Genomic DNA, 25,036 nt, shown 5'->3' on the forward strand with positions numbered 1-25,036 from the left:
GGCTGCATACAGGCAAGACAAAGCATATGGAAGAAAACATTTACTTCTGTCTTTGGTATTAGAAATCTACACAAATCCGCATTTAAAATTTCCAATACAAAGTATTAAACATAGACAAAGATGTAATCGGTAAGGTCATGAAAAGGGGCTCTAATGTCCTCTGCTAGGGAATCCCCAGGTCCATGAAATGCAACAAGAAGACCAAACACCATTTGTAAGGGAGGGGCTCTATTGGCTAAAATAACAATAAAAGAAACAAGACAAGCTACAGTATTGTACACAGGAGTGTTCCGATTTGTGGGACGCGACTTTCTCCTAACGACCCTTGGCTGGCGGTAACAGACACAACATTCCCGAGACACAGAACTGCAGATAAGACTTCATAGGAAAGAATCCACTCCAAGAGTACACCTCGAGGGTACAACTTCACTGTACAGAACATTTTATAAAATTCATTTTTGTGATCATTTACACATATACAAAAACTTAATTGGTTTTAGCAAACAATAATTTTTCTAAAACACAATCACAGTTTACATAATTCTGAGGTAAAGGTCCTGAATCTATCTTTTGAGAAGTCCTAGCTCACGAGGGTCCCTGGAGAGGCAGGTGTCTACTGACCATCCAGCTGTGGCCTGACAGTGGGTTGGGGAGAGGCAGGCACACCGCCTCACTTCAGAGATGAAAGTTGGTTTTTGAATTAGTATTCAAATATAGAACATAATCTGCCCTTTTCACCATTGTGATATTTCCTTTATGCTGGCTACCTTAGTACCTTTTCCCTGCCTGTGTAAAGAAGGAATGAAGAGAAAAGAAAGCAGCTACAAATTAATAAGACATGAAACATGTCAGAGAATAATAGATAAACCCACCTCTGCAATAGAAACAGGAATGGAAGCTAATAAACATGTTTCCCTCTGCTGTGTAGATACCTTCAAAAGGCAATATAATTATACACAAATTGAAACACTGGGTCACTGGTGTAAGAGGAATCAAGGGACTAATTATGTCAACTTGTAGATAGGAGAATGATGGCAAACAAAAAGCACAATATTCTGGAATAAGGCCAGAAGCACTTTCTACTGAGTGCAAGAATAACAGGACAGATAAAATTCATCTTCTGTTACCTGAATTACCCTTCTTTGCATTTTATATAAATTTTACACCAGCCTCTTCACTTCTAAATAAAGGATAACAGGTAGACATTTTAGACATTCTATTGGGATTACATTAAAGTTATATGTCAATTTTTGTAGGACTGACATCTTTTTAGTATTGAGACTTTCAATCAATAAACATCATAAATCCCTATATAGGTTTCCCTTGCTATCTGAACGTAGTGCGTTCCTGTGAAATATTTCATAAACTGCAATGACATAAAGCATAGAAACAATTGTCATGAATTTATATGGAAAAATCAAAATCATTCCCAAGCCCCAAAATAACCTATCTTAGGTTTTTCTGGTTCCTTAGGATACATCTCACTAACAGATGCACAAAATAAATTGAGATAAAACACACATGCTTACAGGCACAGGTCAAAGACATGGAGGCTTGATGCAGATGCTAAGTGTAGGTCTGGGGAAAATGCTTGGTGCTACTATTCTAGCTTTTTACCTTTTTGTTGTTGTTCTCAAAGTGAAAATATTCTTCAGATTTCTTTTGATTAGCAACAGTAGTAATTTAAGTCCTTTGTGAAAGCAAAATGTTGTAACACAAACTTTCAAAAACAGAGAATACCTATATGCAGGTCTTCTCTTGAAGTTACGACACTTTTTAAAATTATTGTATACAGTGGTTTGTATTATATTGGTGGTAATAGTATTATATTGGGTAGTTTTATAATGTTGCTGTTGAAAAATTCTTGATGTGGAGACATAGATGTTTGTTGAGTTTTATCTATTGTAAGATAATATTTTCCCTACTTGGTTGATAACTTTTTAAAATATCATTTCTGGGATGCCTGGGTGGCTCAGCGGTTGAGTGTCTGCCTATGGCTCAGGGCATGATCCCAGATCCCTGACTGAGTCCCACATCGGGCTCCCTGCATGGAGCCTGCTTCTCCCTCTGCCTATGTCTCTGCCTCTCTCTCTGTGTGCTTCTCACGAATAAATAAATAAAGTCTTTTTAAAATAAAATAAAATATCATTTCTGCTCTGTTGCTGAAATAGTAACATGGATTGTTTTCATATACTGATCTTCTATCAGTGACCTTGCTACATTCACTTAATTTTAATAATTTATCCTTTTGGATTTTCTCTATTCGGTCATATCATCTATTAATAATGATAGACCTTTATCTTTCTAATACAAATTTGTTTTTATATATTTTCCCTTTTTATGATTTACAGAACTGGTTAAGATGTTTAATACAATGTTTAATAGACATACCACTAGCTGACTCCCTCCTCGTATTCTTCATCTCAAATAGAAAGTCTTCAGTATTTTGCCATTAAGTATAATGTCTATCAAACATTCTTTTTAGAGATAAGGTATGCCAAATTAAGGAAATTACCTAAAATTCCTAGTTGATTTTTTCACTACTGAGTGTTAAAGCTTAACAAATACTATTTATATATCTAGCAGCAATGTGATCATATGTTTCTCCTTTAGTACATTAATTTGCTTGGTAAATGTGTACATATCCTTAAATTAGTAGTTTTTCCAGACAATCAGACGTTACACACTTTTGAGATTAGATTTAAAACCCACTGAAACTCTCACATGGAAGATTTTAATCTGTGTTAGAAAAATCTGTGTCTAAATGTCTACACTTATAAATCCATAGAAGATTTTTTGATGATACATATCTGTATTAGCTTTAAAATCATGTAAGAGTGGAAACATTTTAAATGTCCATTTTACAAATGCTTTCTACAAAGAGTTTCTCTTACAAACACTTACCTTTGCTGACTTTCAAAATGTTTGATCATCCAAAATTTTGACAATACATTTTCTTGGCAAGTGATGAATAAATGAGCATCTCATAAACTCCCAGTAAATATATGAAAGTTAATAACACTGGTCTTGGAGGGAAGTTTATCCATATCTATAAAAATGACTGCATTTATATCTTTTGACTTAATCATTCCACTTTTGAGAATTTAAACACACATCCACTTACACATTTTCAAAATGATATGTGTATGCCATTATAGTTATATTTGTTATAGCAAAAGTTTAAATACAAGTCATATAATCAGAATGCACTAGGTTATGCTGAAGTAATAGGCAACACAAATTTTAATGGTTTAAAACAGTAAAGTGTGGGGGCACCTAGGTGGCTAAGTCAGTTGAGTCCCGTATCAGGCTCCCTGCTCAGTGGGAAGTCTGTTTCTCCCTCTCCTTCTCCCTGCAACTCAACTTGATGGTTCTCTCTCTCTCTCTCTCTCTCTCTCTCTCTCTTTCTCTCTGTCAAATAAATAAAATCTTCTTTAAAAAAATTAATAAAACTTTACTATTTTATTTATTACCCGTGGTATATACTTCAGAGAACGTTTTTGCATGGATACTGCTTGAAGAATTTATTCTCCCTTTCAAATCAAGTTTCTGGAAAAGGAATGATCTGGAACATGAGGGCTGCAATGAAAAAAGAAAAAGGAATGTCAAAGTGTGCCCTATATAATAAAGATTTTTATTACATAATTCTGTGTACATTTATTGGTAAAAACAAGGCATATGGCCAATTTTGGCCCTAATGAAAGAAGAAATCTGAACATAATCCTCTGATGAACTATAATAGTATTTACCACAGGCTTCCGTTCAAATCAGCAAATCTTGAGGTCCCTCCCTCTCTTGCTTATATACTCACCTTCTCCCAAGGAAAACTACACAAAACTCCCACCCGTTTCTTCTCTTTCTAGGAATTCACTACCTACAGACACCCTCTGCCACATCAATCAGATTCAGAGCAATCACACAAGGAAAGCATACCTGCTATGAACACTTCCATTCAGATGGAGAAACATGCACTCATTGCTCGTATTTAGCAATGCCAGTTCATATTAGCCATCTACAGAAATGGGCTTCTTTCCTAGTTGGGTGGAATAATCCTTGACAGGGATTATTTGTCCTACTAAAGGTAATCCCCCAACCATTGCTGCCTATGGTGCTTGAATGCATTCGCTTCAAGGTAATTTTTATCCATCATCTTCCTCAGTGCATTTTCTGCCCACAGAGAGTTGGAAGCACAATAGTCTAGTTTCATACAGCCTACTGTTCCTCTTGATAATAATTTATGGGCCTCTTATTTATTTTTTTAAAGATTTTTTTTATTTATTCGTGAGAGACACAGAGAGAGAGAGAGAGAGAGAGAGAGAGAGGCGGAGACACAGGCAGAGGGAGAAGCAGGCTCCATGCAGGGAGCCCGATGAGGGACTCAATCCCGGGTCTCCAGGATCGCGCCCTGGGCTGAAGGCAGGAGCCAAACCGCTGAGCCACCCAGGGATCCCCATGGGCCTCTTAGTTAATTTCAATCAATATTATGTGCAAACAACCACACTGACAATTTTTCTCAAGACATGTCTCTTTCTACATATAAATAATCGCATATACCTTGAACTACCAAGACTTTAAGAAAGTCATATTCTTAATCTTTTTTCATAAAAATCACCTTTCCAATGAAAATTTAGCAATTGTTTTATACAATCTTTTCTACAGGAGTTATTTCAAAGACTTTTGCTGTTAGAAATTAAAACAATCTTCCTTGCAAACCTCAAGTCCTAACTTTCAGGACTGTCTCTCACACTTTTCATTTTGCCTTTCAAACCCGGCAATTTCTGCTCTGGGCTTATCTTTTTGTGTAATTCCTTTTCAAGTATAGTCAACAGTAGTATTCTGTTTGCCAATGTTTTCATCAAATGATAAAAAACATTACTGACTTTGCAAGTTATTGAAGGTGACGGTTTTATCACTATTTCTCCAAAGCATAAATGTAGATCTCCATCCTTCCAGCTTTATTTTATTATTTTTTTTTTTTGGAGACAAAATCCTACCTATAGATATATTTAATTTTTTATGCAGTTACCTCTCAACACTTCAAATAAGGATATTTACCACAACCACATAAATGTCAAGCTACCAATAAATAAAATACATCAATTTGCAAGATCTGGTAACATTGCTCCTCCAATTCTACTTGGTAAAATTGAATGGAGCTATGTACTTCCAGTTTTGCATGGACCCCACAGGCTATGTGCAATTGTGTTTGTAGGCAATTGTTTTATTTTTATTTTATTTTTTTTCATTTTATTTCTTTTTTTTTAATTTATTTTTTATTGGTGCTCAATTTACTAACATACAGAATAACCCCCAGTGCCCGTCACCCATTCACTCCCACCCCCCACCCTCCTCCCCTTCTACCACCCCTAGTTCGTTTCCCAGAGTTAGCAGTCTTTACGTTCTGTCTCCCTTTCTGATATTTCCCACACATTTCTTCTCCCTTCCCCTATATTCCCTTTCACTATTATTTATATTCCCCAAATGAATGAGAACATATAATGTTTGTCCTTCTCCGACTGACTTACTTCACTCAGCATAATACCCTCCAGTTCCATCCACCTCGAAGCAAATGGTGGGTATTCATCATTTCTAATGGCTGAGTAATATTCCATTGTATACATAAACCACATCTTCTTTATCCATTCATCCTTCGTTGGACACCGAGGCTCCTTCCACAGTTTGGCTATCGTGGCCATTGCTGCTAGAAACATCGGGGTGCAGGTGTCCCGGCGTTTCACTGCATCTGTATCTTTGGGGTAAATCCCCAACAGTGCAATTGCTGGGTCTTAGGGCAGGTCTATTTTTAACTCTCTGAGGAACCTCCACACAGTTTTCCAGAATGGCTGCACCAGTTCACATTCCCACCAACAGTATAAGAGGGTCCCCTTTTCTCCGCATCCTCTCCAACATTTGTGGTTTCCTGCCTTGTTAATTTTCCCCATTCTCACTGGTGTGAGGCGGTATCTCATTGTGGTTTTGATTTGTATTTCCCTGATGGCAAGTGATGCAGAGCATTTTCTCATGTGCATGTTGGCCATGTCTATGTCTTCCTCTGTGAGATTTCTCTTCATGTCTTTTGCCCATTTCATGATTGGATTGTTTGTTTCTTTGGTGTTGAGTTTAATAAGTTCTTTATAGATCTTGGAGACTAGCCCTTTATCTGGTATGTCATTTGCAAATATCTTCTCCCATTCTGTAGGTTGTCTTTTAGTTTTGTTGACTGTATCCTTTGCTGTGCAAAAGCTTCTTATCTTGATGAAGTCCCAATAGTTCATTTTTGCTTTTGTTTCTTTTGCCTTCGTGGATGTATCTTGCAAGAAGTTACTGTGGCCGAGTTCAAAAAGGGTGTTGCCTGTGTTCTTCTCTAGGATTTTGATGGAATCTTGTCTCACATTTAGATCTTTCATCCATTTTGAGTTTATCTTTGTGTATGATGCAAGAGAGTGGTCTAGTTTCCTTCTTCTGCATGTGGATGTCCAATTTTCCCAGCACCATTTATTGAAGAGACTGTCTTTCTTCCAATGGATAGTCTTTCCTCCTTTATCGAATATTAGTTGACCATAAAGTTTAGGGTCCACTTCTGGGTTCTTTATTCTGTTCCACTGATCTATGTGTCTGTTTTTGTGCCAGTACCACACTGTCTTGATGACCACAGCTTTGTAGTACAACCTGAAATCTGGCATTGTGATGCCCCCAGATATGGTTTTCTTTTTTTTTTTAATTCCCCTGGCTATTCGGGGTCTTTTCTGATTCCACACAAATCTTAAAATAATTTGTTCTAACTCTCTGAAGAAAGTCCATGGTATTTTGATAGGGATTGCATTAAACGTGTATATTGCCCTGGGTAACATTGACATTTTCACAATATTAATTCTGCCAATCCATGAGCATGGAATATTTTTCCATCTCTTTGTGTCTTCCTTCCAGCTTTAACAACACTTTTCTTTCCACTCACTTTCTACCGAAGACAACATTGACCCATAGGTTCTATGTTTTGGTAGCACATAAATTCTGCTACCGTATCAATCATTGTCATCTAGAAAATGTTATGTTAACAAATGAAAATATTCTCTTTATTGATAAACGATTTCTTATTCACATCAGGTGTTTACCATGGGTCTTAATTATTGTATTCCTTCTAGACCCCAGGTTGAAACAGGAGAAAACACCTGCAATTGTGTTGGTTTTGTCGTCTGGTTAAGGAAGAGAGGGGACAAGGAGAGAATATGGCAAAGTATTCATTCTCTCTAAAAGTGTCTCTGTGAGTGATATATCCCTGTCACTCATATTTCATTGGCCAAAATCAGACACAGGACCAGGCCTTTCTTTACAAGGATAGAGAAATGTGATACCAGGTAATAGGAAATGGATATTGGTGAACAGTGACAATGCCTACCACAAATATTCTCCAATAGGGAATAGTAAATTAATTATGGTGAATCCATATAAAAGAATATCAAGCAGTTATTTTTTTAAAAGTCGTAGTATACATATTGATATGGAAAGAGCTCTGGAACTATTATACATTCTGTGTAAAAAGAAGGGGAGATAAAAATGCTTACTGCTTTTTAATATAAAAAGTGTCTGGAAGACTATGTACAACTCTCTAGTTTAAGTAGAAGAGAAAGTATTCACTCTATAATACCTTATATTTTTGCATTTTGAACCACAAAGTAAATGTCCTATCTACAAGTTCTATTAAAAAGACTAAGCTATAATTTGAAGAGATAAATGGTTCTAAATTTAAAGGGAAAATCTATTAGGTAGCACATTTCTGACAACTACAATGTCACAGAAAATGCCAGCTCATTTAGAATACCTGGCTTCATGAAGAGAAAGAGTTCAACTTTAGTTCTGCCAATTCTTTTTATGTTTTCACCATAATATTAAGGTAATCTTAAGATAAAGGTTTCTAAGCTATTCCCTATATCATTACATAGTATTTTTTTAAAAGATTTTATTTATTTATTCATGACAGACACAGAGAGACAGAGAGAGGCAGAGACACAGGCAGAGGGAGAAGCAGGCTCCATGCAGGGAGCCCGATGGGGGACTTGATCCCGGGACCCCAGGATCACATCCTGGGCCAAAGGCAGTGCTAAACTGCTGGGCCACCAGGGCTGCCCATTACATAGTATTTTAAAGATTTCACTTTTAAGGTCTTATTTGCATAAAACAAACCATACAGATAATATCCTGCAGTATTTTATTCACTTTGTGCTTCCATGTATTTGTTTCTGAAGTGTTTCTCTGAATGATGTAAGGAATGCATTTCAGGTATATAGTTATAGCTGGACATTAACACTAATTTTTTTTTAAATCCCAAGTAAAACAGCTCCAACATCGATGATGACACTAACAAATTTGTACCTAAAAATATAGTATGAAATGAAACCATTATTATCAATATTTTCTCTGGTATTTTAGCATCCTATAGAAAAATAATGATTTATGAGGAAGATAAAGTATATCTGTATTAAAACATGCTACTCAGTTTGGGAGTTTTGCTATATGGTGGCTGAAAAATACATTGCCTTGGGACATTCATTAAATACATTTGTTTCTTTAAATTTCAGAAATATTTTGTTTTCTAACACTAGATGCTAACTAATATGTAACTAGTTGGGTACCCTAGTGTTTAATAAATATTTTAAGGAATGTTTACTCAATTAGAAAAATAAGTATTTCTCCAATGGTATCTGATATTTTACCTTTCCCTACGGTTTGCTAAACATTTATCATCAGGTTTATTGAAGATATCTTTAAATTACATTTCTTGTGCTGGTATAGTTTCAGCTATCGCAACTGAAATAAATTATAAAATTCTGTCTTATATTACTGGTGCTTAGCTTTTTAAAATTTCACTAATTATGATGACTTCATACTGTCATGAGCTCAGCACTGTACACAAGTAAACAAGGTTAATCATTAATCATAGACTACTAAAAAATCTTTTTGGTAACTTTGAAATTTTACATAGACTTCTTGCTATTTTTTTTTAATTTTTAAGTTACTTTAGGTCTCAACTAGAGACAAGAAGAGACTATTCTAGAGCTAAATGAGTCAGCATCTCTCTCAAGGTTTTATTATTCACTAGTGTCTACATTACATATTGCACAATATACATATGATACTAATGTGAAGGTAAATTTGGTTTTTAATATAATCCATCAACTAATGAAACTGGATGACAGAAACTATAATGAATGACAATGAAAATTTCCCTTCTGCATAATAATAAACCTACTTTTTCCTTAAAACAGCTCAGGAGCTATATTTGGCATAAGCTGTCTGATGTATGCATCAAGAGATGGCACCACTGTTAGTAAAATCTTTTATTTTGGGATATATGGGTTATTTAATTTTTTAATAAATATAAATAAAAATTGCCTCATTCTCCAATAACCTTTTTTATATCTAATGCCACCAGCCCATGAACCTAAGTCTATGAGTATGATTACTATTAGGGACTATATAATATTGGAAGGTCAGTTATAGCTTGTAAAAACTGAGTTTACTGCAGGTAAACTACTCCTCTGGCCAACACATTCAAACCAGAATAACTTACCAATTTATTAGCTATACAAATATTTATTGAATATATAAAATATAAAAGTCTACATTTAATTATCAACTAAGAGAAGAACAAAAGTAGCTCTCATCACTAAAAATGTTTGTGTGAAACATTTTCATATAAAAACAAAAAATACCCTGCAATCCACATTGGAGATAACATTTTGAGTGAACTTTCCATATAGTGAAATTAGGTCTCTTTTCAAAGAGTACATTTAAACTATATATTTTGCTACAAACTAACATTACTTAGTTATTTTTCTATAAGCTTAGTTTTTATTCAATGTTATTTATATTATATACATATTTTTACATATAGCTGTGGTATATTTTCCCTGCTTTAAAGTATATAATTGAGGGGATCCCTGGGTGGCTCAGCGGTTTAGCGCCTGCCTTCTGCCCAGGGTGTGATCTTGGGGTCCCAGGATCGAGTCCCACATCGGGCTCCCTGCATGGAGCCTCCCTCTCCCTCTGCCTGTGTCTCTGCCTCTCTCTCTCTCTTTCTGTATCTCTCATGAATAAATGAATAAAATCTTTAATATATATATATATATATATAATTGAGTATATAGCCTATAATTTATTAACCAATATTTGTGATGGCCATTTGTTTTTCTCCAGGTTTTCTTTCAATTACAGCAATGCTGCTAGAAACTTTTTTCATAAATCCTAGTACATATTTTTCATAAATTCTAGTATATATGAGTAATTTTTCTCTATGAGAAGTTATTTTGCTACATAGACACACGTTCAAGTTTACTAGTTTATTCTTGTTTTCTGTACTACTGCTAGCAATTTATAAGTTTGCTTTACACTATATTGTCAAAACACTTGTAATTTTAGATGTTAATTTCTGCTAATCTGGAACATTTGAAACATGATCTCAGAGGAATGATACATAGTAAATTGACAAGCTTTTCAAATGCTAAAAAAGGTGAGTGTTGTCCAAATAATGTATTTTTTAAATAGATTAACCTTTACAAAATTACTATTATGAAACAAAAATTTGCTCTTATGTATATTCCTCTTAGGCATCATTCAATGATGCTCTTGGGGTAACTGGGACTTAAGCTAATTAAGGTAACCTGAGACCATGTAGCACAAGGACATACAATTTTTCCTTCTCTCTTAGTAGCATTTGCTCAGGTTGCTCTCTCCTTCTATCACTGTATGCGCCCCTGGTAGTGCCAATACTGTCTTAGTGGTGGCTTCCAATTGGCAGTGAGCTAGGAAATGAGATAGCCAATCTTGTTACTTTGAAATATAGATCGATGGACATAGATGTCTGGCTCTAAGTTATTAGGCCTCCTCTACCTAAAAACAACTTAGGCTTTTTGTTCATGGGTTGTGTCAGTTATTTTTTGCTGGGTTTATCAGACAAACTCTATGATGACTGTTATACTGAGAAAGATTTTTTTCCCCATCTTATTTCAGAGTTTTAGATATTTCCTAGAGATTTGATGTTGTTAGTGACTTAATTCTGGGTAAGTGCTTAAAAAAATTAATAAATGTTAAGAAATGTTTCCATGTTTGATAAAACAAAATTTTAATACTTGATTTTTAAAAAGTGTTTTCTTCAAAAAGCCAAAAATCATATTTTCACATTTTTGTTAAACTATAAATGATTTGCCTTTCAATATTTGTAATCTGCTTGTTTTAATTTTATTATTGAGAAAATACATACTTAATCAGAAAATAATTGTTTCATCTATCCTATACATAAGAAAAGGAATTACCTAAGAGTGAATCATTGAAGTCTTAGCACTAGAATAGCAGAAAAGTGGCTGGGGCTCTAAATACTGGCTTTCATTGTCATTCTCAAGAACCTTGCAACCCTATCAAAGTTCTACAGACTCTACTGACAAAAAGAAGTAGATATCTACTTAGTAATTGTTCTCATAGCCTCATCCATTAGTATCTAATTTTCCCCTTCCTGTATTTAGCATAATATAAGTGCAAATGTAAACATTTTTCACAATATACCAAGAACTCTTGGAATAGATGATGCATAAAATCAGTTAAGATAATTATCTACTATGTTTACTTTAATTTTCAGGCTTACCTCTCATTGTGAACATTAAAACATATAACTAAAAATAAGCTACACCTTGAAAAACAATATGTAGCATTATACCTTTATTTAGAGTATAATAATCCTCAGTCATGTCAATCAAAATAAAAATCCCTTGATTTACCTAAGAATATGAACAAAAACTTCATAGAGGATTATGAAACATGAAAATTAAATAGTTTATTAACTATGATGAATAAAAATAAGTAATATATAATGTTTGAAAATATTATTTTAAGTAGGATCAAACCTGATGCAGAGCTTGAAATCATAACCTTGAAATCAAGACCTGAGCCTAGATCAAGATTTAGATGCTTAATGGACTAAGCCACCCAGGAGCCTCCTGAAAATTAATTTAAATGCATATTAATACATTAAATTCTTTTTCCAATATATTTTAAAATGTTTTTTGGAAAATGAAAATTTTCATATTTACACAAGTGATAAATTAGGATTTTTTGATCTGTAAGATTCTAATATTTATAAAAAAGACTTGTTTCATAAAGGCATTTCTTTCTTTGCTCCCAAAAGAATGTAACATTTCCTAAAGTGTGCAATTCTAAATTGGAAAATAAATTCTTAAGAGTAAAGTGATTTATTTAAAAGGTAAAAAGCTCTGTTTTAGCTCAAAAATCTTCTCTCATATGCTTCTTCGGCATATTATTGTAATTTGAAGAGATTCTGAAAATAGAGGCAAAGACTGTTTCGGCTTGCATGCTGTGATATTCTCCCCACAAGATTTTCAAATGAACTTGCTCAACAGGCAGAGAGAACCTCCTTCTTTCTTCAAAGACAGAAGAGTACTTTGTTCAGCAAGAAGAAAAAGTCTAACAGCATTCTCTGAAAGGGACACGTTGAGTATACATGTTATTGCTGCCCTTATTAATTGTACTCCGCTCATCAGAAGATGCCAAAGAAGCACAACATGTGCCTGTCACAAATGAGAGTAAGGTTAAAGAATAAGCTAACCTAACTGCCTGGGAAAAAGATATACCATAAAAAATGAGATCATTTGATTTGTACATTTTGTGGTCTGAAAGTCCAAAAGACCAGTGCATAGCATATCAGTATTTTCTTCAGTGTTCTGCAGGCAAACCTGGAAATGAATTACATTCTTCTTGAAACAAGGTTTTAGACTTGCTTAAATTTTGAGTCTAGGTTGGGGGTGAAAAGGGTTATAATAGTAGAAAATATTTCCCTACTCTTCTGTTATTCAAGTTTTCTATGATGCATTATTTTTAGCTCTTCAATAAAAGCAAAAGTTATTTTATAAGAAATATACATTTTCAATTTCAAATCAGAGTTTCAAATCATAAGCCTTTTATATATTTGGTAAGCACTCTGCTAAAGTACTATATCACTTTGTGGACTTTGCATGTGGGAGTAACTAAAGGAAAAGATCAATTAGATCCAACTGAGAATGTTTCCATGTATGTATTTGTTACAGACTGAATGTTCTCTAAAATTCATATGTTGAAATCTAATTCCCATGGTGATGCTATTTGCAGGTGATCTTAATAGAAAAGGTCAGAGAGCTAGCTCCATCTCTTTCTCCCATGTGTGAGAACACAAGGAGAACTTGGCAGTCTGCAAATATGAAGAGTATTCACACCATGCTGACAATCTGATCTCTGAGTTCCAGCCTCCAGAACTTGAGAAATAAGTTCTGTTTGTAAGACTTCTAGTCTATGAAGCAGCTAAAACTCATTCTTTACCCAGGCATTACTTGATTAGACTTTACAGTGTGAAGAGGTAATTGTGAATACATGAAGGGATATAGGTGCGTTGAAGAATTTGTTTTTTAAGAATTTAGAGAAATAAAATGGCAGGATGATCTAAATGTGAAATGCCTCTATAAAGGAGTGACAAATGGCATCATGATGGGCTGCCTTGAACTACTCCAGAATGTGAAATAAAGGTTTTGAATGAATGAAACTAGTATCAAAGGTAGTAGGTGATGGCAAACCTTACCCACTTCAGCAAAATAGATTCTGGAGAAGATTTGTTATATATATTGTTAAATTTATTCCATTTTCTGAGCTACTATTTTCTTTTTTATAAACATTGTATCTCTCATTCCTTTAATAATAGGTAGTCCATGAGATTATTTACATGAATGAAAAAAGTTAGGTTCACTCCACACTACATCTCCTGATGTGTGTGTTGTGCAGGATATCAATTTTGGTGGCAACATGATCAGGTCACATTTTGCAAGTAGACTACTGCATATGTTTGGTGCCCAAACACTGCCTACAACAGGGTAATAGTTTTAGGAAACTCAGTGATAACAACTTTCACAGTAATAAGGATCTCAGGGGGGATCCCTGGGTGGCTCAGCAGTTTAGCTCCTGCCTTCAGTCTAGGGTGTGATCCTAGAGACCCAAGATCAAGTCCCACATTGGGCTCCTACATGGAGCCTGCTTCTCCCTCTGCCTCTCTCTCTCTCTGTGTCTCTCATGAATAAATAAATAAAATCTTAAAAAAAAAAAAAAGGATCTCAGAAGAAGAGATATAAAGGGGGCAGAAAATTTGAAGAAATACTAGCTGAAAACTTCCCAAATCTGGGGAAATAAACAGACATACAGATCCAAGAGGACCAGAGATTCTACAAAAATTTCAACTCAAGGAGGTCCACACCAAGACACAAAGTAATTAAAATAGCAAAAAATAGGGATGAAGAAAACAAAACCAGCAAAAGAAAAGCAGTTACATGCAAGGGAAATCCCATAAGGCTTTCAGCAAATTTTTCACAGAAACTTTATAAATCAGAAGGAAGTATCATGATATGTTTAAAGTACTCAAAGGGAAAAATCTATAGCCAAGAATACTTTATCCAATAAGGCTATCATTCAGAATAGAAAGAATTTTTCAGACAAAGAAAAATTTAAAGAGTTCATGACCACGAATTCAGCCTATGAGAAATAGGCTTTCATGGGGGACAAAACACCATAAGTGAGAGTATGAAAAGTAAAAAACACAAAGCATTAAAAATGAACATTTCAGTAAAAAACAGTCAAAGTATTCACAAAGTAAAAGGTATAGGGTATTATATTTTACATCCTAAATATGGGAGGAGAGGAGTGAAGAATGGGTTCAAATGTAGGCGACCATAAACTTAAGGCAGACTACATGCAGAAGATGATGTTATACACAAACTGAGTGGTAACCGCAAATCAAAAACTAGTATTAGATATGCAAAGGATAAAGAGAAAGGAACCTATATCACTAAAGAAAGTCAACAAGCCATGAAAGAGAACAAAAACCACAAAAAAGTAACAAAATAGGAAATGCTTATCAATAAATATTTGAATGCAAATGGCTTAAATGTTCCAATAAAAAGACATAGAGTGACAGAGTGGATAAAAAAACAAGACCCGGAACACCTGGGTGGCTCATCAGTTGAACGTCTGCCTTTGGCCCAGGCATGATCCTAGAGTCTTGGAATCGAGTCCCTCATTGGTTCCCTGCATGGAGCCTACTTCTCTCTCTGCCTGTGTCTCTGCCTCTCTCTCTCTCTGTGTTTCTCATGAATAAATAAATAAATAAAATCTTAAAAAAAAAAAAAACAAGACCCATCTATATATTGCCTACAAGAGACTCATTTCAGACTGAGACACCAGCAGATTGAAAGTAAAGTGATGGAGAAACATTTATCATGCAAATGTCAAAAGAAAGAGTAGCAAATGTCTGTCACAGAAGATAGACTTTAAAACAAAAGGGAACAATCCAATAAGATAAAACAATTGTAAATATTTATGCACCTGACATAGGAACACCCAGATAAATAAAAGAGTTAATAAAAAACATAAAGGAAATTATAGATACAATAATAATAGTGGACTTTAACACCCCACTTGCATGGATGGATCATCCAAACAGAAAGTTGACAAGGAATCGGTGGCTTTGAACAACACACTGGACAAGATGGATTTAACAGACAAATACACAACATTCCACCCTACAACAGCAGAATACACATATGTTTCAAATGTACATAGAACATATTCAAAAAAGCTGAAATCATACCATGCACCTTTTCTGGCCATAATGCTAGGAACTAGAAATCTACCAAAAGAAAAAATCTGTAAAAAGCAGAAAAATGTATGAAAAATACATGAAGTTAATTAAATAACATGCTACTAGGCAGAGCCAGGCACAGCACTATGAGGATCTTCTCCAGGGGAGGAGAATAGGTCCTTACCTGGCTGGGTCCTTTAAGATTTTGAGTTTGATCTCTGACATGTGACTGGGATTCAAAACAGAATTGTGGCACCAGATATGCAAATGGCCCAGACTCAGACAGGTTGAAGGCAGAGATCAGATAGAGGCTTGGACTATAGGAGAAGAGATTGTTGGCTTTTCTGTGAGGGCTTCCTGAGTAGTGGTGGCTGGGAGTTTCCCTCCCCAGGATGAGAGGGGGAATGTGAAGCCATCTTCCACCTCTCCCTCCCTTCACCTTGCCCACCAGCATGGTCAGACTTCAGAGAAAAACAGAGCACCTCCAGTGGTGGTTGTAGCTGCTTATACCAAACTCCATCCCTCTGTGCCCTGCAGGGGCATCTTTACCAAAGAATGTCTGATTGTGAGCCAGGGCAGCCAGCCTCTGCCTCAGAGGGCCAACACAGGTCCCCCACATGTACCAAGACCACTGATCATAGAGAGCTCCAAAGCATCAGCTTTAGTCCTGGTGGAAATAGGAACAGGCTTTCCCCTATTTTTTTTTCCCATTGGAATCAGGCTTATAGGTTTTTGCTGGTTTGTTCCCTTTTTCATTTTGTGGATCAGGCTTCTTTTTTTCTTTTTTTGGACCATGTTTTTGTTTGTTTTTTTCTTTTTCATTATTTTTTTTCTTTTATTGGGCTCATCTTAACAAACAAATTAAAGTACATCTAGTTAAAGTCCCAAACACTCCCCACTGCAAGCAAGGAGGGACTCTGCAGATGAATGACCTATGGAAAAGAGCAGTCAAAACACATCATGAAGTGTTTCTAATGTATGCTGTGTGCTCTGCTGAAGTGCCAGGTCCTGGAGAGTGTATAACCCCTTTTTAGTACAGCATTACTCTGAGTAGCAGGAAGCATAACAAAGCCTTCATAAAACAAAAGATAGAAACTTAGCCAAAATGACAAAATGGAGGAATTCTCCCCTAAGGAAAGATTAGGAAGAAGTCACAGAGAGACTTGCTCAAAACAGATATAAGAAATATATCTGAGCAAGAATTCAAAACAACAGTCACTCAAAAATACTAGGGCTTGAAAAAAGCATAGGAGATACCAGAGAAACCCTTACTGCAGCTATAAAAGACCTAAAAACTAGTAGGCAGAAAAAAAATAATGCTATAACTGAGATGCAAAACAACTGGATACAATCACAATGAGGATAGAAGAAGCAGAAGAACACGAGTACTTTAAAAAGATGAGAGAAAGGCAGAAGACTTAGTATCAGAGTGATACATATAAGAAAAGCTTGACCAGCCATTACTAGCTCTAAAAATGGAAGGAAAGTATAAGAAGCACAACTAGCTTTTAGAAGCTTGAAAAGACGAAGTTTCCACGAGAGCTTATAGAAAGGAATAAAAACCCAGAGGTACCTTAACTTTCAACCAGTGAAACCAATTTTAGATTTCTGACCATTAAAATTGTAAGATAATAAACTTGTTGTTAAAAGCCACTACATTTGTGGTAACTTTCTATGGCAACAATTGGAAAATAAAGATTTCAACACTAACAATTTTAACAACTTGTTAGAATTAGCTGACAAAAAGTTTAAAGCAGCTATTTAAAAATATGCTAGAAAAATAATTACATGCTTTAAAAAAATTAAAAGCCTCAGCAAGGAAATAGCAAGTTTCAAGAAAAAAAAATAGCAGAATCAAATGGAGATTTTAAAACTAAGTACTATATGGAATAAGAAGCTCAAGTACAGGGACACCTGGCTGGCTCAGTGGTTGAGTGTCTGCCTTCAGCTCAGGATAAGATCCCAGGGTCCTGGGATCAAGTGCCACATTGGGCTCCTTGCAGGGGGCTTGCTTCTCCCTCTGCCTGTGTCTATACCTGCCTCTGTCTCTAATGAATAAATAAATAAAATCTAAAAATGAAACAAAAAACAAAAAGAAGCTCAAGGACAGACTCATAAGCAGAGTGAAGGAGACAGAAGAGAAAATCCAAAAAATAAAAAAATTAAAAATCCCTCAATTTAAGTGCAGAGAGAATTACACTGGGGAAAAATCCAGTATCATGCAGAATTATTATAATAAAAGCTCTAATATCCATATCCTTGGAGTCCCTGAAGAAGACAAAGAAGGAAGGATTGAAGAAGTCCTTGACAAAACAACTAAAAACTTTGCAAATGTGACATGAAGAATAAACCTACAGATTAAAGGAGCTAACCAAACCCAAAATGAGATAAATCTATATAAATACACATTAAACTTCCGCAGACTAAAAATAAAGGTGCAATATTGAAAAAAGCCAGAGAGGAAAAAAAACCAAGAGGGGAAAACATTTTCAAGAACAGTGGATTTTTCATCAAAAACAAAACAAAAATGAGGGTCAAAAGGACATGGCACTATATTTTTCAATAATTGCAAGAAAAGATTTGTCTATCCAGAATCCCAAATCCAGTAAAACATCCTACAAATCAGGTAAAACATTCCTACAGGAATGAAAGGAAAATTGAGACAAGTGTGCATTTAAAGAATACTAAAAGATTTGTCACCAGCAGATCTACCATAAAGGAATACCTAAAGGATGTACTTTAAATTCAAAAAACAAAAGTATAAAAGAAGGAATTTTGGAATGTCGCCAAAAAAGGAAATAACGTGACACGTAAAAATATAGATAAATACAACAGATTCTCCTCCTCTTCATTTTCTAAGTAATATTTTACATGTGAGGCAAATTATAACACATTCAAATGTTTCTAAATGTATGCAGAAGAAAGATTTAGTACAATTTATTATAAATAAGGAGGATGAAGGAACTTAATGAGAACTGTTTCTATATTTCACTTGAACTGATAAAATGATAAAACAAACAACTGTTTATCCAGTCCAGTTCTAGAAAATCCCTGAACTCATCTCCTCTACAAACACCTATGTAGAGGGCAATTTCTCCTAAAGAACTGAGGTTGTCTGAATAGCTCCTACATAACCAAAGAGAACCCACATAGAAGAACAGCAAAAGAGAGCATGATTTTTTTTAAAAAAAGGCAACTTCTATCCATGATGCTGAGAATTGCAGTGGAAAGGGATAGTACTGGGGGATTATGAACAGATTCATCTGCCCTGAGTAAAGGAAAATAAACGTGACTTAAAGGCCTAAAATATAAAGGAAGCAAACCTAGAACTCTGCCAAACAGCAGAGGAGCTACTGGAACTCTTTAAATTGGAGGGGCTGAATAAACCCCACTACTTATATTCCCCTCTACCTTTATAACAAAGGCAGAGCAGAGTTCAGATGCCATAGCCAGCTGGCTGCTTCAGCAGGCCATGATCCCCTAGTCTACACCAGCCCTGGATGCCCTGGGGCCAAATAAAAACAAGTGCCACGTTTGTTTGTATTTTTAAGATTTTTTAAATTTTATTTTTGTTTTTATTTAAGATTTTTATTTATTTATTCATGAGAGACACAGAGAGAGAGAGGCAGAGACACAGGCAGAGGGAAAAGCAGGATCCCCATAGGGAGCCTGATGCAAGATTTGATCCCAGGATCCTGAGATCATGACCTGAGCCAAAGGCAGAGCCTCAACCACTGAGACACCCAGGTGTACCAAGTGCCATGGTTTAAAAGAGAAACTATAACATAAAGGATCTAACTCCAAACTCCAACAAACAGTGAGGGAAACATGGGAATGCTCTCTGAGTCAGAGGGGCTGGTGAGTGCCACAGTTTATATTTCCCTTTCACCTTGATAGCATGGATAGGAACAGGGTCCAGGTGCCTTAGCCAGCCTACTGCCAGAGTGAGCCCCAGGCCCCTATCCTATACCAGTATAATCCATTCCACTAAGGTATACACAAGGACACCCCTGGTCAGCACTCACTACAGTTCCAATCATCTGGTCAAAGTGAAAGAGGCACAAAGTTCCTCAGAACTCTCTAGGCCAATACCACTTTGGCCCCAGATGCCCCACCAGGGTACTCACTGTGCTCACCACTATGGGATGCTGGCATCCTTTGTACAGAGAGGCCCAGGACTGCACTGGCCCATGCCTATCTCAAGTCCAGCCATCCCACCAAGTAAGCCCCAGTCCAGGTCAGCCATAGCACCAAGCAGGCAGGCACACAGAGTCTGTGCAGAAAACCAACATACATATCATTCCTTTAAGTTTTAGAGAAATAGCTATTCCACCTAATTCATAGAAACACAAGCAAAATGAGAAGACTAGAATTTGCTCCAGTGAAATACATGGCAAAACCTCAGAAAAAGAACTAAATTAAAGAGAAATAACCCATCTACTTGATAAATGGTCAAAGATAATGGTCATAAGAATGCTCACTAGACTGGAGAAAAGATGGGAGAAGTTAGTAAGAACTTCAACAAACACACAGAAAATAAAATAACAAATCAGACTTGAATACAACAACTGAAATAAAAAGTACACTAGAGAAAATCAACAGTATATTAGAGGATACAGAAAAATAGTTCAGCAATCTGGAGACAGGATAATGGAAAACACCCAAGCTGAACAGCAAAAAGAAAAAAAAAATACATTAAAATTAGGATAGGTAAAGGAATCTCTTTGACAACATCAAGTAAATAAACATTTGCATTACAGAGATCCCAGGAAGGAAAAGAGAGAGAGAAAGAGGCAGCTGAAAACTTCCCTAATCTGGGAAAGGAAATAGACATTCAGGTTTAGGATGCACAAAGAGTTCCAAACAGGATGAATCCAAGGAGATCCACATCACAACACATAATAAGGAAAATGCCAATTATTGAAGACAGATAATTTCAAAAGCAGCAAGAAAGAAGCATCTAATAACATGCAAGAGAATCTCTAAAGGTTATCAGCTGATTTTCGAGCAGAAACTTTGAGTATATCATGCCAGCCACTTCTGGCCTACAAAGTGCTAGAGGTAAAAACCCTAGAACAAAGAATATTCTACATTTCAAGGGCAAGGTTATCATTCAGAATTGAAAGGTGATAAAGACTTTCCCACAGAAGTGAAAGTTGAAGGAATTCATCACCACTAAACCAACATTAAAAGAATGTTGAAGGACTTCTCTCAGTGAAAAGAAAAGGGCTATAATTAATAAAGGAAATTATGAAAGGAAGAAACATCATGAGTAAAAGCAAACAACAGTAAAGGTAGTAGAGCAAACACTTATAAAGCTAATGTGAAAATTAAAAGTCAGAAGTAGTAAAATTCAATTTTATCTAATCTAATAAACTACATAAGGGGTCTCACAAAATGATAATGTAAAATGTCTTAACATATACATAAAACTTGGACATGGGGAGTAAAAATAAAATTCATTTAAATGTGTTCCAACTTAAGTGACCACCAACCAAATGTAGACTTCCCTACATTTAGGATGTTATATATGAACTTCATGGTAACTGCCCATAAACCTGTAATAGACACACAAAAAGACAAGCACAACAAATAAGGTCATCAACCATAAGGAAAGAGATCAAAGAGAAAAAACAAAAAAACAGGGATCCCTGGGTGGCGCAGCGGTTTGGCACCTGCCTTTGGCCCAGGGCGCGATCCTGGAGACCCGGGATCGAATCCCACGTTGGGCTCCCGGTGCATGGAGCCTGCTTCTCCCTCTGCCTGTGTCTCTGCGCCTCTCTCTCTCTCTCTGTGACTATCATAAATAAATAAAAATTCAAAAAAAAAAAAAAAGACCTGGTTCTTGCCCTCTAGAAGCTTTAAAAAAAAAAAAAAAAAACCAAACAAAACAAAAAAACAAAGAGAAAAACTATAAAAATAGCGAAAAATCAACAAAGCTGTAATCATCAAAACAGTATGGTACTGGCCCCCAAATAGACACATAGATCAGTGGAACAAGATAAAAAACCTAGAAGTAAACCCACAACTAGATCATCAATTAATCATCAACAAAGGAGGCAAGAATATGTAATAAGAAAAAGAAATCCTCTTTAATAAAAAGTGTTAGGGAAACTGGACAGCTATATGCCAAAGAATGAAATTGACTTCATTATGTAGTACACGAAATAAATTCAAAGTGGATTAAAGACCTAAATGCCTTTAGGATATAAAGATCTTCAGGAGATCTAAAATAATAAAAGTCCTAGAAGGAAACATACTCAGTAATCTGATTTTAGCCTTAGCAACAGTTTTTTATATATATTGCCTAAGGCAAGGGAAACAAAAGCAAAAATAAACTACTGGGACTACATCAAAATGAAGAGCTTTTCATAGAAAGAGAAACCACTAACAACATGAAAAGGCAACCTATAAATGGCAGAAGAATATATCATATGCAAGTATTCATGCGGGGTTAATATCCAAGATATATAAAAAACTTGTATAACTCGACTCTTAAAAAAAAAAAAGGCTGATTCTAAAACAGCAGAGGACCTGAATAGGCATTTTTCCAAAGAAGACATACACATTGAATAGACACATGAAAAAGATGCTCTACATCACTAATCATCAAGGAAATGCCATCGAAAATGATGAGAGATGACCTTAAATCATTCAGAATGGCTAGTATCAAAAAGATGCAAAATAGGGGTAACTGGCTAACTCAGTAGAGCATGTGATTCTTGATCTTGGGGTCATGAGTTAGAGCTCCACATTGGATGCAGACATTACATAAATAAATAAAGACAAAGATTTGCAAGTGTTTGTGAAGATGTGGAGAAAAAGAGACACTTCTGTGTTGCTGGTATGAATTTAAGTTGGTTCAGCCACTATGAAAAACAGTATGGAGGTTCTTCAAAAAATTAAGAATAGAAATACCACATGATCTAGTAATTCCACTACTTGTTATTTATCCTAAGGAAATGAAAACACTAATTCAAACAGACATGCAGTCTGTGTTTATTGCAGCATTATTTGTAATAAACAAGATGTCGAAGCAACCTATGCACGCACACACACACACACACACACACACAGTGGATTAGTCAGCAATAAGAAAGAATGAGATCTTGCCATATTCAACAACATAAATAGATCTAGAGGACTAATGCTAACTGAAATAAATCAAATGGAAAAAGACAAATGCCATTTGATTTCACTTATATGTGGAATCTAAAAAAAAAAGAAATAAAAAAGTAGAAACAGATCCCTAAGTACAAAGAACAAGTGAATATTTGACAGAGTAGAGTGGGGTGAAGAGATGAGAAAAATGGGTTAAGAGGCATGGGAGGTACAGGTTTCCAGTTATGGAATGAGTAAGTCATGGAGATAAAAATTACATCATAGAGAATATGGTCAGTGGTATTGTCATAGCATTGTATGGTGACAAATTGTATCTCTACTTGTGGTGAATATAGCATAAAGTATATAATTTTAAAATCTATTTGTACACCTGAAACTAATATTTTAGATCAATTATACTTCAATTAAAAAGTTGTTATGTTCTGTCTGTAAAATATTTTGAACTAAGTAAAATTAAAAACACTTTTTCAAAATGTGTAGGCTATACTAAAACAATGCTTAAAGGGTGTTAACAGCCTTAAATGCATACATTAAAAATAGATTTAAATTTAATAACACTAATCCATGCTTATTCCTGTGGCTTGCTGAGACAAAGGAGTTGATGATATACTTTCTTAGGAATATCAGGAAATAACCAATCCAGATATCCAGGCATTTCTTATCATTCAGTAACTTCCCATTATACTTCTCAGTATAGTGACTAGTATACAGGTACTGATGGAAATGCTTATTTGTTAGAAAATCTTCAGCTAAGATGAAATCAGCAAAGAGGTGAGTATTTCTGCATCAGATTATTCCAAAGACCACTGACTTTAGCATTTTAACATTTTTCAAAACAAATATAAAATTAAGCTCACCTATAAAAATCTTCAAAGTACCTATTTCCCATAGTCTGCTTCAGAACTGAAGAGTAGAGAGAACACTTTAAAACTCATCCAATAGAGGGGATCCCTGGGTGGCGCAGCGGTTTAGCGCCTGCCTTTGGCCCAGGGCGCGATCCTGGAGACCCGGGATCGAGTCCCACGTCAGGATCCCGGGGCATGGAGCCTGCTTCTCTCTCTGCCTGTGTCTCTGCCTCTCTCTCTGTGTGTGTGACTATCATAAATGAAAAAAAAAAAATTAAAAAAAAAAAACTCATCCAGTAGAATCAGAGCGCGGCTGGGTGGCCAAGCAGCCAACCCCGGAGGAGCGCCGGCCGGCGTCCACTGCACCCAAGAGTTAGGGGTGTCCTACAACGCATCGCCCCCACCCTCAGCAGCACCCCCGGCTCCAGCACCGGCTCCAGCACCCCTGGCGGGTCCCCACAGCCAGAAGTGTCCCATCGCCGTCGGGCTCGGTGCCGGGAGCCGCTGCCCCTTTCAGGCCCGTTTAACGACTTTGGACCACCCTCCATGGCCATCTGCAGGCAATGAAGCCACCTGGCGCCCAGGGCTCCCAGAGCACCTACGCGGACCTGCTGTCGGTCATAGAGGAGATAGATGGGTAAAGAGATCCGGCCCACCTATGCTGGCAGCAAGAGCGCCATGGGGCGCCTGAAGAGAGGCATCATGCATGCCGGGCCCTAGTCCCAGAGTGCCTGCCAGAGACAGAGAAGAACGCCCGCACGTAACAGAACGCAATTCCACCGCCCAGTCTGGACCTTTCCTGGCCACTGCAGAGCACCTGCTTCTCCCTGGCCTTCACCCCGAGTTGCACTTCCCAACCTGGGCTTCCAGTCCTGTGTCCGTTGGTGGGTGCCCTCCAGGAACCAGGGAGTGGCTCTCACTCCAGCACACAGCACTTGATTGGGACTCTTTCAAGAGTTAGCAGCGAGGTCACTATGAGTCCCGCCCATGACCTGCCAACAGTGTTGATCCAACTGGAGCTTGCTCCTTTCTGTGGCCCCCACCACTCAGCACTTACCCAGGACTTGTCACCACCTTTCCCAGACTCTTCCCCTAGCAGGGCCTCCCTAGACCTGTCACCTCCCTGCCTTGTCTCCTGGGCCATAGCAACTCTTTTTTCAGTGTCTTTTGCTAAATATGCCCTTTTTGTATAAATAAAAGATAATTTAGAGTTGTTCTCTTATCTCTTAATAAATAAATAAATAAATAAATAAATAAATAAATAAATAAATAAATCTCATCCAATAACTCCAAATTTATTCTGATAGCAAACAAAATAAAGACAGTACAAGAAAGGAAAATTATAGACCAGCATCTTTGATGAGTATAGATATGAAAATTCTCAACAAAATATTAGCAGAGTAAATCC

The 25,036-nt window shown here is 36.3% G+C and overlaps 1 pseudogene; it reads left to right on the plus strand.

Annotated features, from left to right (window-relative positions):
• The window catches only part of LOC112674787 (cyclin-dependent kinase 2-associated protein 2-like), a 41,083-nt pseudogene extending 16,299 nt beyond the window's left edge, over positions 1-24,784 (plus strand).
• The last annotated feature ends 252 nt before the right edge of the window (positions 24,785-25,036 follow it).

Source organism: Canis lupus, chromosome 14 (genome assembly GCF_003254725.2).
Source record: "Canis lupus dingo isolate Sandy chromosome 14, ASM325472v2, whole genome shotgun sequence".
Taxonomy (NCBI): Eukaryota; Metazoa; Chordata; class Mammalia; order Carnivora; family Canidae; genus Canis; species Canis lupus.